The following is a 14957-nucleotide window of genomic DNA, read 5'->3' as shown; positions in this document are numbered from 1 at the left end:
CAAAGGGCCAGGAACAAGCTTTGAGGAAGGTACCACCTAAAGTGAGACTGAGGTAGACTAGCCAGCAAGAGGAGGAATTCAGAAGGACACACTGTGATAATATAAATAACTATAAATTATAATATAAATGCTGAACAGTCATGATGGAGACAACTCTTAAAGCTGTGCTTTCAGTATTTATGGACTAAAACAGGCCTCACTTTTGAGCTTCCTTGAAAAGTCACATTGATCCACATACGGTGGCACATGCCTTTACTCCTAGCACTCAGGAGGCAGAGAGAAAGTCAGAGTTCAAGACCAGCCTGATAAGGAGCCTGAGAGGTCAGCCAAAGCTACATAGTGAGACCCTGTCTCAAGCAAGGAAATAAAGTCACCTTAGTGAACACATGCTGTCACTATCAAGGTTCTGTTTCCAGAGGCTACATAACTTCAAGGTACAGACTACTGACAAGAGAAACCACAGAAGCCACGGATAGTGGTGCACGGCCATCACCTCGGCAGCTGGGCAAGAGTTCTCTGGTTCCAGGCCAGCTGAGTTTACATCCCCAACATCCACACAGAAGAAGCTGGGTGCCGAGGTGTGCCTGTAATCCAAGCACTTTGGAAGCAGAGGCTAGAGGAACCCTGAAGCTCGCTAACTAAACCATCCAGGCAACCCAGCGAGCTTTTGGTCCAATAAGACATCCGGTCTGCAAAATAAGATGGGGAAAGGGATTGAGGGAGGCATCCAGTGATGACCTATGACCTACACACACACACACACACACACACACACACACATGTTTGTGTATGCTTGCTCACACATGCACACACACAAAACAAAGAAATAAGCTACAGAATGCAATCGATCCTTAACTGAGGACTCCCAAACACACATGAAAGTGAATATTTGTTACTTAGATTAGAAATAAAGAATGACAAGCAACTTCTTCAAGGTGAGGGGAGCCCATATGCCAGCCTTTGCCATGACTGCAAAACCAGTCCGCCCAGCTACTACCGTCCACTACTTCCTTCCTTCCTTTAATTTATTTATTAGTGTACTTCTTGCAGTGCTGGAGCAACCTCAGGGCCTCACAAATGGTAGGCCGGTTCTCCACCCCTGGACATACTTGCAGTTTATGCCTGACTCTCTATTTTAAATCTTTAAAACCCTACATTTCAAAGCCTAAAAACAAGAAAGAAAGAAAGAAAGAAAGAAAGAAAGAAAGAAAGAAAGAAAGAAAGAAAGTTAAGTAACTGTCACAGACACCCCATGACTACTTTAGAGCATATAACCAGGATTGGCAAGTCTTCCGAAATGGCATTAACTTCTTATTTATGGCCCCAGCACTAGGGCTCATACAAACAAGCATAAGATGTGGCTTCAGTTCTCAAGAATTACAGGATGGAAGGGACACAGAAGCAACTCAGGGCAGGCAATGAATAGCCAGCACCAAACAAGTATCATAGCAGTAAAATTAAAGAAATCCAAAGAAGAGACCACTGTGCCTTGAAGAAGGAGTAAGCTTTGAAAAAAAAATGGATGAATATCAAATAGACATGAGAAATTTTCCTCTGGCTCTAAAAATGGTATTTATGAAGGAACACCCAGGTCTGCCTGATGCCAGAAGGCAGCAGATAAACTAAGATACAGATTTCAACTCTGTCACATATTTCTATATGGCTTTGGATGATTAAGTTTTGGTTTCTCATCTGTATGATGGGCCATTAAAACCTATCTACAGGACTTGGAGAAACTGGGGACTAGGAAGTAATTACTATCCTGATGATAAAGTTCTGACTCTTAAGAACCTTTTGCATCTTAACTGTTTGAGTCAGGAACAGCCTAGATTCTGTAAGGCTTACATATGGCTTTTGAATTTCTCTTAATTTAAACTGCTTCCCTCCCCCCCCTTGCATTCTGAGGCTGAAACACAGAGCCTCACACATATGGGATCCACACAGTTTTCCTTAGAGCTACATGCTCCGCTCTTTAAATCGCTTATGAAATTTTCATGACTGAGTGTATTTCATGAAGTTGGTTTCTGCAGTGGTTTTCTGATGGCTCTCAGAATGTCATTTTCATTTTTATGGCTTTTCTCAGCTAAGGCTTGAGCAGAGGAAATTTTAGGTGTAATCTGGGCTTTATATCATAGACATTAGCAATGACAAAATTACAGAACTGTTAGATTTATTTTATGTGGTATAGGCAGGTTTGTTGGTCAAACCCACAACTGCTGCAGTTAGAGTTCAGGCACAATTTGAAATATATCTGGAGACAAATAAGCAGTTATTATAGTTATTACACAGAGTAGAATGTGCCAAGCTTCATTTTTCTTTCATATAAGTACATGGTTTCCCCCTACAGAAATATTAGAAGCATACAAAGAACCCTAGGAGAGTACGTGTTCTGAGTTGTTTTCCACAGTAGCAGGGCCTCAGATGCCCTTATCTGGTCTCCTGTGTAATTACCTGATGACAGAATTTATAGAAGAACTCCATAGACTTTGGAATGCAATCCTTAACCAAGAACACAGTATGAAACTGACTGAGGACTTAAGATGAACTTTTTTCACTTTTGCATTGAAGAGGTAATCTACTTATTCTTTTCAACTTCCAACTCCTGCCAAGGAGGGTGGTTGCAAAGCTGCATCACCACATATATATATACTTATAGATTATATATGTAATACTCATATTCACACAACACGCTCACCAAGGGAACAGCCAACACACAGCTTTGAAAAGCTTGCTTTTCAGTATTTTCATTTGTGAATGAAATAACATAATAATATCTAAGGTCAATAAATGCCAATGCTCCTGACAAACAAGCTTGGTTAGAAGCTAAATAGGATGAGCCTTGTTTAGGCCAATGATCATTAACTGTTAAGAAAATAATACAAGCTGGGAGTGGTGGCACATGCCTGTAATCCCAGCAAAGGCAGGCAGATCACTGTGAGTTCGAGGCCAGCCTGAACTACAAAACCAGTCCAGGACAGCCAAGAGTACACAGAGAAACCCTATCTGGAAAAAACAAACAAACAAACAAACAATAATAATAATAATAATAATAATAATAATAATAATATATTCAGGATTTTCATCTTCTATTCATTTTTAAGAGTCAAGACCTTCCTATATAGTGTGAGCTGTCCTGGAGCTCAATATCTTTTTGGCTCAGCCTGGGGTGCTGATATGACCACATTTAGCTGAGATTTCTTATTTTTAAGCTTACTTATTTGAGCCAGGTGTGTTGATACACATCTGTCATCCTAGCACTAGGGAGCATAAAGTTAATAGGAGTACTGCAAGTTCGAGGCCAGCCTGAGCCTGTCAAGACCCTGTCTCAAAAAAAAATCCATTCTTATACTTTTGTGTAATTTTGAAATGAAGCTAAAGTAAGTATAGATGTGAAAGTAAAGGTTTAAGGAAGCAAAAGCATAAAAGATTAGAAATAGTGTCAGGTTAAACACAGCGAAGTCTATAGGTGAGTACTCTACTAACTTACTTTTCCTAAAAGAGGAAAAACTAGCTTTAAGCTTCTGCCTGTCCTGGGGCTGAGACCTTACTCTTCTCTCTAACAGGCAGATGCTATCATCACCCTGTCATAGTTAGAAGACAAACACACCCCTAGTTACAGAATCTACCCAGGACCACTCAGCTAACAAATGGTGAAGCCGCACCGACTTTCTTGGGTCTTACTGCTCCACACTACTCTAGAAACAGAATGTACCAGCAAACATGTCTTGAAAGTCTGTTATGTGATTAGCATCGTGCCAGGTACCAATAGTAACAAAATTAAAAATATGTGCTGGGCAGTGATGGCGCACACTTTTAATCCCATCACTCAGGACCCAGAGGTAGGTGGATCTCTATGAGCTTGAGGCCAGCCTGGTCTATGAACAAGCTCCAGGAAAGTCAGGGCTACACAAACAGGAACCCTTTCTCCAAGAACAAAAAATTAATTAATTAACTAAAATAAGAAATTTTTAAAAAATAACATGTTAGCACACACCTATAATCTCAGCACTCTGGGTGACAGAAACAGGCAGATCTCTGTGAATTCGAGGTCAGCCTGGTCTAAATTGAGTCCAGGACAGCCAAGGCTACACAGAGAAACCCTATCTCAAAAAACCAATACACACACACACACACACACACACACACACACACACACACACGTTTTTGGGGTTTGGTTTAAATTTAGTTTATGTGTATGAATGTTTTCCCTGAATGTATGTATGTGTACCACATGCTTGTCCCTGGAAGTCAGAAAAGGGCTTCAACCTAGAACTGGAGTTAGAGATGGTTGTGAGGTGCCACATGGATGCTAGGAATCGAACCTTGGTCCTCTACAAGAGCAACAAGCTCTCCTAATGGCTGGACCATCTCTCCAGCCCTACCCATGAGTAATATTTTATTGAACTACAATTACACCCATTCTTTGCATATATATATTCTTTTTATATTAGCATGTTAGCGTGTGTGTGTGTGTGTGTGTGTGTGTGTACTTGTGTTGTGAATATAGAGGTCAAAGGGTAAATTGCTGTGGGAGTCAGTCCTTTTCTTCCACCGTGTGGGCTCTAAGTTATCAGGTTCGGCAGCAAGCACTTTAAGTAGTGAGTCATCTTGCTGGCCCTCTTTGTATTGTTTATGGTTCCTTTTGTGTTACTGTTGAAGAATTTGAATAGCTGTTCACTTTAGCAGCTACAACACAGATCCTCTGTTCTAAAGACTGAAATATTTACTACCTGGCCCTTGACAGAAAAGGTTTGCAAACCCCTGTTTAGAGGGTAGCACATTGACAAAAAAAAAAAAAAAAAAAGAAAAAAAGAAGGCAAAAGAAAAAGCAATACTGTATTATGGGATTCAAAAGAGGAAAGAACACATTTAGGTTGACATATCAGGAGGAAAATGCTATTTCTTAGAGAAAATAGATGGGCCTCAAGTAATGAGACCGGATGGGCAAGGGCATTCCAAACACAGGGAATCACCTATATCCAACAGAGGGGTGGGAAAGTTACCCATTTGAGGAAGATCAGAAGTGCATTCTGAGGCCAAGGCAGAGAGAGGAAAGTGTGACAAAACCTTATTTTTTGAAGGCTTCTGGAGGAAGGGAGTGACTTACTGAGTATGCTTTAAGATAATTTATCTAGCAACAATGTATAAAATGGGTCGCAGTAGGCAGCTGCAAGCAAACTACTAGCCTGCAAAAGTCCAGGAGCCACGTTTTATGTTATCAACATAAACAGGTGTGGTCTTAGTTGAAATGCACAAGAGGAGCCTGGAAGATTCAGTTCAGCTGCTGATAATAGGTGTGCCCATAGATGGACTATTCAAGGAAACGCAGAGAAGAGAGAAAGGCTTGAAGAGATGGAGATACAGTAAGCAAAGGACAAGGAGACAAAACTGGTTTGGTGACAATGGTAATGAGTTTGGTTTGCATACAAGTTAAAGATAAGTTACCGGTTGAAGAGATCCTGGTCTGTCAGGTAAATAGGACAAGGGGTTCAAATTCAAAAGTGGGTCCAGGGCTACAGAGTTTTGCTGTTCTCCATATTCCAATCACAATTTAATACAAGTTGCAATGGTTATCAGCCTAATGAGATGACAAAGTACATTAACTTAAAATAAACAATTCTGCAAACTCTGGCTCCATTCTTCTTTCTGAATAAAAAGGTAAAAAAAAAAAAAGCAATTGCCCAAATGTCAGTGTTTAAAAACAAACAAACAAGAAAACAAAACATGGTTTATTCAGTACTCTTACTCAAAATTTCAGACTTTCAGACTTGTCAAATTTTCATTCAATAATTGATGAGAGCAAAGTCGAATTTGCAATTTATTCATTCATAATTGATAATAATTCCAATAGATTGTTCTGAAATTTGCCTTTGAAACTTCCACTAAAAGAATGTGCTCTAAGGAAATAACAATTAGTGAAATAGAGAACAGGTTTACTTAAGTAATATAAACTGTAAAGCAGCTAGACAACGCTGCTCTCCAACACTTGCTGGGGTAGGAGGATGGCTCAGTGGGGCAAAGCGCCTACGAACCCAGAATGGTGGCCTAAGCCTGTAACGGCAGCGTTAGGGGAATCCTGGAGATCGCTGGCCTAATTGCTCAAGCCTAATTGCTGAGGTTCTATGTGAGACCCTGTTTCAAAAAAATAAGGCGACAGTGACAGAAGATAACTGATGTTCACCTCTGCCTTCTATGTGCCCACAAACGCATGCACGAGCATACACACACACAGCTGTCGACTATGATTCTTTTCGTTTTTGTCGTACTAAAGGTTGAACCTACTAGATTCTTGCTAGACAAGTGCTGCATCCATACGCACCCCGCCTCCCACCTTTTTGAGAGTCTCACAAAACTGTCTAGGTTAGCTTTAAGTTAATCGGTGGCCTCCGCCAGCCTAGAACCCCTGACGGACCCCAGCCTACAGAAGAGGTAAGCTCTTACAGGCCTGTGTCCTGAAGTCCGGGTACAATTCATTCCTATCCACTCACTTAACTCAAAGTCTTCAAAACAAAGCCTTGAAAGGCTGGTTCTGGTAATAAAAGGGGTAGGTGTGAAAATATTCTAATTGTCTAAGTCTATGCAAGTTCTCATGCTCTTTGGAACAAGGCATCTTCAGACGGTGCTTTTCAGAGTCACATCATAGACTTACACCTATGAGTCATCTATAAAGTCACGAAGGAGCCCCAGGCGTGCACTTCAATGAACCACTTATTTTGATTCTATAAGCAATGTTAATTTAGGTACAGGGCGTAAGCATGCTTGAGAAACATCCATTTGTGAACTGCGTCTGGCAAGGCAATTTGGACAGCTCGCCCTGGTTAAGACACCGCAGGCTGAAATACTTGTCAAACCCAAAGAAAGGCCATTTGAAAAATGAAAAGCTGCCCTCGCGCAGGCTCTTTCGGTGCACTCTGGGAGTGGGAACTGCCGCGCTGTTACTTCTCCAGCTACTTTGCCCAGCACAAAGGACCACGCGAACACCGACGGTCTGGGGGCGTTGGCGACTCAATTCCTGCGTGCACTTGGAGGCCCCGCGAAGGCTTCGGAGGTTTCTAAGCCCTGAGCTCCCCGTTATCCGCTGGGGTCGAGAGGGATGCGCTCCTTTGAAGCTGACTCCCGATTCTGTCTGGCAGCCAGCCCGCGAAGGCGAAGCGGACCGGAGTACCGGGGCGCAGGCAGCGGAGGGGCGGGGGCCATAGCTGGCTCGGGCCGGCTAGAGGCCGGGCGAGGCCCAAGGCGAGGGCTAGCTCGCGGAGGCCCCGCCCCCTCGTCCCGGCCCCGCCCCCTTCCCCGCCCCTTCCCGGGCTGCGCTCCTGCGCGCCCCGCCCGCGGGCGGAAGCGAGAGCGAGGCTGAACGCCTGACGTCAAGGCGACACCGCCAAACCTCGCCCAGAGTCAGGCGTGGAAAGCAGCCTGAGCGGCGGCGGCGGCGGCGGCGGCGGCAGCGGCACAGACCGCCGTGGCGCCGGGAGCAGCGACCCGAAGGGAACTCGGGGCGACGGCGACGACGGGGACCCGGTGACAGCGCGAGAGGTTGGCGCGGGCCGCGTGCGTGGCCGGCGGGGGCCGGGCGCCGGCCCGAGGGGGAGCGGCGGGGTGCGGCGCGGGCCGGGCGGGGCAGCCAGGGGCCCCCCGCGGCGGCGGCGGGGGCCGGGGCGCGCGGCAGGTGGCTGCGGGAGGGCGCCCTGCCCGCCTCCGCCCCGCCACCGGCCCCGGCTGCCCTTCGGCTCGCCGGGCTCGCCCGCCTCGGAGCGGCCCGGGGAGGAACCGCGGCCGCGGCGGGGAGCGGCGCGCTTTGCGGAAGGGGTCAAATGTCTGAAATATGGCGGAGGAAGTGAGCGCCCGAGGAACCCCCACCCGCCGCTCGCGGCCCCGCAGCCTTGCCCGCCGCTCCCCGGCTCCCCGGCCTCGGCGCCCGCCGCGGGGTGGGTGGAAGTTAGAGCGGAAACCAGAAAGTTGTCCTCTGCGGCTACTCGGGCTTCTCCCAGCCCCGGGCCGGGCGGAGTAGCGTTGGAGGGGGGGTGGGGACCACTCCCCGGCGCCCCGCGGGCTGGAGCCTGACAGGGAAAAAGTTTGCCTGGATCGGGGCTGGCTTGCTTCATTTGTTGCGGGAAGTGGCAGGAGGAAGGCAGCGGAGGGAGCCCCACCTAGTCTGGCAGCCGCCACCGTGCAGAGGGAAAAAAAAAAAAAAAAAGAGAATGTTAAAGGGGCCTTTCCCTTCGTCAGCAAGAGGAAATCTCCTTTTCTCTTGCAGAGAGAAAAATCCAGGAAGTTTGTCCTCTTCTCGTTTTTTTTTTTTTCGCCATCTCGCTACGTCTGATTCTGAAACTGACTTATCAGCGCCATGAATTTGGGAACTAGGCCCTCGGGATTTTCCTTGGGGTGGAGGGGGAAAGATGCCTTTCGGTAGAAATATCTTCCCTTTCAGAGTTTGAGCAGATGGGTTTGCTTTCCTTTTGCTTGCCCCCTCCAAACCTCCAATACTTTAGAAAGACATTTTGGCCCTGCTGACTGGTGCGAATACAAGCACTTCTTTAATAGGAAATCACATTTTCTTACTGGGTGGAAAGTTGACATTACAGTGAAGGCTGGACTTTTAATATTTTAAAAATCAATTGAGTCTCTTTGAATGTTTGCTTTGCTGGCAGTGTGTATTAATATATACCGACTGCTTCTAACTTATAAATTCATTTTTCAGTTTTCTTTTGTATAATTAGAATGTTGTCAAGACTTGCCTAAAAGGAGTTTATCGTAGCAAGAACTTAATTGAGTGGAGAAATTCTTTTAAAGCTCTTATCACTCATAAAACCTGACTTGAAATTTATGTATTTAGTCATAAGAGAGTCATTGAGCTTTTTAAAGGCCGGAAAGGGACTATTTAAATCATCTAGTCCCACCCTGTCATTTTATGGAGGAGGAAACTGAGGCCTAGAATAGATAAGATAACCAGTTACCTGAGTCTGCTGACTTGTAAGGCAGTGGTCTGTCCATAAAAGACAACCCACAGGAAGAAATGTGACAATTTCTTATGGTGGATTACATATTGCAGAGATTATTGGTCCCATTATGCTCTTTTCTCCAAGATAGAGTGCCTTAGTTAGCTAAATGGTGTGGGATAACCACTTGGCTAGTGGTTTTGGTTAGAGGAAGTTAATACTCTAGGGAGGAAATAATTTTGCTTAAAGACACAGGATCCCAAATAACAGTCTTGTCTGAACTTATCCATACTTTTAATCTCTGTAATACATTATATTCCCTTGTACTTTCTCGTTGACATTCACAAATAGTTTAACGACCTTATCTGTGGAAGCTGCAAAATAAATTGCTGAAGGACTATAGCCATTTGCGTCTTCATGTGCCTGGTATCAGAATAACAGCAGAAGAGCACAGTGCTAAGCTGGCTTAAATTTTACTATGTGGTCCCAGGCAGACATGATGGCCTTGTCTCCTTTTTCTGTCTAAACTTAGCACGCTTCCTTTCAGTGGTTTGTATCACTTCCTATCCTCTGTGTCTGCTCTGTGCTTTTATATAGTCTACAAAATTGTAAGGTCCAAGGTCGGGATATATTTCTTTTGTATGCCTCAAATGACTAGCATGTTGCTGCTACATAGACACTTAAGTGGGGTTAAATGAAACTGCCATGAGAATAAAAATTCTCTTTTAGTGTTATTTCCAAGTATTTTACCTGGGCACATGGTGATGTTTGGGACTTAAGTTTAGAGATCAGTAGAAAATTCAAAGAGACTAAAGAAAATAATGTGATCTTTCAAAAAAGAATTACACATTTTCTGTGGGGTCTCCCACTTCACAATTTGATCATCATTTTTTTCATTGGCCACTTAATGATTCCAGCATTTTCTTTTGACCTATACAGGGAAAGTGAGCGCTCCCACCAAAGATCCTATAAGGACTACCTTATAGTAGTGTTATATATACCTTATAGCATTGGTGTTTTGTCTGCATGTATGTCTATGAGAGTGTTAGATCTTGGAGTTACAAACAGTTGTAAACTACCATGTGGGTGCTGGGATTTGAACCTGGGTCCTCTGGAAGAGCAGTCAGTGCCCTTAACTGGTGAGCCATCTTTCGAACCCAAAATAATTTTTTTCTAAGTGGTGCTGGCATGGTATTTTGCAACTGTAATCCCAGCAGTTAAGAGATTGGGCAGGAGGATTGCCATAAATTCAAGACTAGCCTGAGCTAATGAAACCCTGTTTATAAATAAATACATAAATATCATGATCTGTGTTTGTGAAGATCTTGGAAAGACTTAATGCTTATGTGGAGATTGATACCATGTAACTGTCCCTGCTGTTTCAAATGTAAAGTCTTAAGACTGGGATGGAACACTCTGGGTCAGCTCTTTGCTTTTTCTTTTAGGTACTTAATACTGATTGAAATTAACTTGAGAGAACTTAACTGATTTTATGCCCTCCCCCAAGTGTAGTTTGCATTTGGCATTTTATTATTGAATGTCAAGGAGAACTTATTGATTTACATGTGTCATTCCCAGAAAACAAAATTTAAGGAGTGGGTGTTAATCTATAGTGTTTAGATTTGAACTGCCACTAGGTTAGTTCAGTGGGTGGGCATTAGTCAAAGCCTGTTTCTCTTTTAGCAATGATGTCATTGTGGTCACTCTTTAAAGAGTCCATAAAAACTTACTTTTCTGGCCAGGGATGTGCCTCAGTAGTAAGAGTGTTTGCCTATCTTGTCTATGTTACTGGGTTCAATCCCTTCACTGGAAAGAAAAAAAGTCCTCTTCAATTTTCTAAGGATTTTTAGTTGTGGCTTTGGGTTTTTTTTGGTTCAGTTTGCATTGGTTCATGTGTGGGGGCAGGGGAGTGTTTTGTTTCTATATTTGCTTTTCTTTTTTCTCACTTTTGTGGACCTTTAGTCATAGAGTAGGTTGAGGTTTCTCCTGTTCTTCTTTTCAAACTGAACAATTTTTGAACAGGAACAATCCTGAAGCGATGGCTTGATGCATTGTAATACTAGATACAGTTTTTATCCAGCTGTCTGTAAGCAGCATTGTACTGTCTCTTGTACTGAAAGCTAATCTTTGCAGTACTTGGCGGTGTTTTGCAGTAGTGCTGAAAGGTTCTGATTACTACTTGAGGACTGAATTCTAAATTAATTCCTTAGAAATCTCAAGAGTATAGTGGAAGCAGTAACTACAAAGAATAGAATGAAGATGGCTCAGGAGTTACGAGTGCTTGCCAGTTGTCTCACAACCATCTTTAGTTCTAGCTCCAGGGGATCCAACAGCCTCACTTCTGGCCTCCTCAGGTACCGGCATGCAGGTGCACTCACTCACACACATATACTCGGCTACACACAAATAAGAAAGGAAATAGAAGGTAGTTATCCACTTAGAGTAAAAGTTTGACTTGCTAGCTATTGTCCTTGTTTGAACCCATTTGACTGGATTCTAAGATTGATCCCTTTAGCAATAGAACTTGGTAATAGAATTTCTATTTTGTAAAAAGTTAATCAGGCATTTTTGCCACTTTAAAATAGCACAATTTAAAAATCACTAGGAAAAAGAATTTTACTTACTTCCCACACTTTATAAACACTGCTGTGCATATTACTAATGTTCAAATTGAGGGTATACAGCAGTTGATCGCATTTCCAGAGAACCCTAAAACTTAACAAAGAAAGAAATGAAATTTTTGGGATATGCTACAAGGTTTTAAAAATACATTTAAATTCTCTAAAAATATTTGCAACATGGATTACAAATTTTCCATATGGTTTTTATTATATAGAGGGATAATATTCTAGAATAGTATTGTCTTTAAGTTTGGTTATATTTGATGTGCTTGAATAGAAATACACTTCACTTTTGGATTAAGTGTATCATTCTCTAACTATAGTCTGAGTATGAATTTTTACATACTGAACTGGTTCCTAAGGCTTTGATGTTACCTGTCTTTCGTATCTTTCTAGTTGTGTTACTTTATGTCAGTGAGGCCACTCAGTCTAAGCTGGGACAGGCCTTCTGGAGGGAACTTGCTGGCTGAGCTCTGCCATGGGTTGGGGATTGAGTGTGAACTCGCTGTGTAGATAGACCACGAGAGGTGTTAGGAAGAGCGTGGCTGTTAGAAGCATTGCTGACTGAAAATACAAGATCTGAAATTTGTTTCAGCAGCTATGTATTTAGAAGTTTTTTCCCCAACTGTGTGTGGTGGCCCATACTTGTAATGGCCATACAGCATATGAGTAGACAACGGAAGGGAAATCCTTCTGTCAGCCTTTGCTGAGCGGTAAGTTCCATGCCAGCCTGGGCTACATGAGACTGTTTATGCAGTTTCCCCTTCACTTAAACCATAACTATTTTGGCAATAAAAAGGACTGGATTGTTCATTGGTTTTTCAATGTATGATCCAAGTAATTTTGCAAATCACATAGACGTTTTTGGAGAGTCTGCAAGTACAGAGCTGATTATAATAATAATGATAATAATAATAATGCTAAGATATTTTTTGCCCTTTTTACTGTATTGACATTTGTTTCTATGGGACAAGACCAGTAGTAAGCACAACTCATGACACCTTGGAGTGAGTCGGATTAGAACTTTGGTATTATATTCTTTACTGCCCTGACCCTTTTAAAAAGAATGAAAGGGTTTCCAGTTAAATGTTCTTGGAGTTGTTTTAAAAATGAATGAAGTCTCCCTGTGTATAGGCCTTTTTTTTTAAATAAGGTAGTGATTGTCTCCAAGAAAAGTGATCCAGTCTCAGAAGCTGAACCAGCCACTTGTTTTTAGATTTACTTTTATTTTATGCGAGTGGGTGTTCTACCTGCATGTTTGTGTGTGCAGCGCCCTCAAAGGTCAGAAGAAGGTGTTGAATCTTCTGTAACTAGCTCTGGTTGTAGCAGGTGCTTGTGAACTGTGTGCTGGGAATTGAACTAGGTCCTTTGCAAGAGCTTTTAACCCTGGAGCCTTCTCGAACCTTGTTGCCTGAACCACCCATATATGTGTGAATATTTGAATGTTTGTGCACCACATGCATGCAATGCCCATGGAGGCCAGTATTCCCTTGGACTGGAGTCAGAACCTGTTGTGAGCGGCCATGAGGGTGCTGGGAATTGAATTCTGATCCTCTGAAAGGGCAGCCTAGTGCTCTTAGCTGCTGAGCCATTACTCCAACCTCGACATACTGTTGAAAATGGCAAGCCTGCTTGTTGTCTTAAGAAAGTAATAACTATCTATGGATGATTGTAAATAGCTCTTTGCAAAAAAAATTGGGATTTTGAAAATCTTTTCTCAGCACTGGGCCCTTGATACTTGATAGCCTTTGCTTTGAGAGGACCATCTTTCTGTGAAGCTAAGGAACATTTGAAAGAAGTTCATAATGAGAAGAGCCATTACTTGAAGATTTGTGTGAAATGGCCAGCATAGGGTATTGTAATAAATTGTGAGTCCTGGGGCTCCTGACACGTAATTGGCTTAGGTGAGTTCCTGTGCAGTCTTCTTTGGGCAGTCCTTTACGTCTTTGTTCACGTAAATTTAGATAATTACTTCTTTAAGCTTATTTTTGGTTTAGCTTGTTTGTCTTTTGCTTTTAGCCTCAAACTCCTGGGCCTTTTAAACTACAAAGGAACAGATTGGCCTATTCTACAATACTTTTTTTTTAGAAAGTGTTATCTTATATTTTTTTTCACGTGACAAGCCTTGCCAAATCAAGACCTGAAAAAAAAAAAAAAGTTAAAAGGGGCCAGCAAGATGGTCCAGCAGGCTAAAGGCACCTTCCACTATGTCTGAGTAGGATGCTTAGAAACTATGTGGTGGAAAGAGAGAACTGATTCCCACAAATTGTTCTCTGACCTTCCCATGCACACCATTGCACGCACATACACGCTCATACACCCACACAATTTAAATATAGTTAAAGGTGGTCAGCTGTTAGGATCTGGTATTGTTCTTGCAGAGGACCTGGGTTCAGTTTATAGCAGCTGTATGTAACTCCAGCTTTAAGGATCTGATGATTTGGCCTCTTTTTGGGGGCACAAGCACTCACATGTACATACCTACATACACATGTATACATAATTAAAAATTAAAAATCAGTCAGCTGAAAATCCAGACCTCACTCCTTTCCGCTGAAGCCGTTAGTAAAAGGCAGAGGTTTGTATGGCCTGAGGAGGCCATTGAACTGCACTCTTTAAAGGAGCTACCACGAGAGAACAGGATTGGGTGTTGATTTAGAAAAGGAGTAGATATGCAGGGCCCTCTTCAGGGATTAAGGACTAAAGAATTTCTGCCTGCAGGAGCTAATCCCATCCAGGGAGGAAAGCGAAAGAGACACTTTGGTGCTTCTTGAATTAGGTAATTAGCTGCCAAGCTATTCTAATGGTTCTGAATTAGGGAACATACTGAGATCATATTTTATGGCTGGAACATGTAAATTCATCGCAGGTTGCTACTAAGTACTGTTTTCGCAGTCTTGGGTACAACTTAAAAAAGTGAAATTTCTTCCATTTTGGCCAGCTTTTATACACTTGAGCCTTTTTTCTTCCGGGAGCTCTATCACTTGAACCATGGGCTTTACTAGCTTGTTGTTGGGCTTTGTGTTGGTTTATGTTTGCGGTATGTGTGCACATGTCCGTGTGGTGTTTGCCTTGTTTGCTTTTGAGGTTTTGGAACCTATGTAGCAGAGGCTGTCCTCAAACTGAAAATCCTCCTGCCTGAGATTCCTGATGGGATCAACAGGTGTGTACACTATGGCTGGCATTTTGCTAGTAGGTTTTGTTTTGAGGTGCTGAGTTAGAGCTTTCCTGACCTTGAATCTGTGGCAGTCCTGCCTCAGCCTCCTGAGTGCTGAGGTTACAGGCGTGTGTTACCAGGGCCTACTTTCTGTGGTTTAGTGGCCAGAGGTGCAGAAGAGCAAGAAGTGGAAAAAATGGGAGGATGAAGAGGGTGCTGGTTTGAAAGAACAGGCCTGCTCCC

At 43.1% G+C, this 14957-nt stretch overlaps 1 protein-coding gene across 1 annotated transcript in view; it reads left to right on the top strand.

Moving 5' to 3' along the window:
• Positions 1 to 7372: 7372 nt before the first annotated feature.
• Rap1b (RAP1B, member of RAS oncogene family) overlaps positions 7373 to 14957 on the top strand; it is a 32983-nt gene continuing 25398 nt past the window's right edge. The window contains exon 1 of the mRNA XM_060378103.1: positions 7373 to 7533. The gene's annotated coding sequence lies outside the window, so the exon portion shown is untranslated. The remainder of the gene's footprint in view (positions 7534 to 14957) is intronic.

This window comes from Meriones unguiculatus, chromosome 2, assembly GCF_030254825.1.
Source record: "Meriones unguiculatus strain TT.TT164.6M chromosome 2, Bangor_MerUng_6.1, whole genome shotgun sequence".
In the NCBI taxonomy this organism is placed as follows: domain Eukaryota; kingdom Metazoa; phylum Chordata; class Mammalia; order Rodentia; family Muridae; genus Meriones; species Meriones unguiculatus.
Note: the sequence above shows the minus strand (reverse complement) of the source record. Positions and strands in the feature narration are given on the sequence as shown.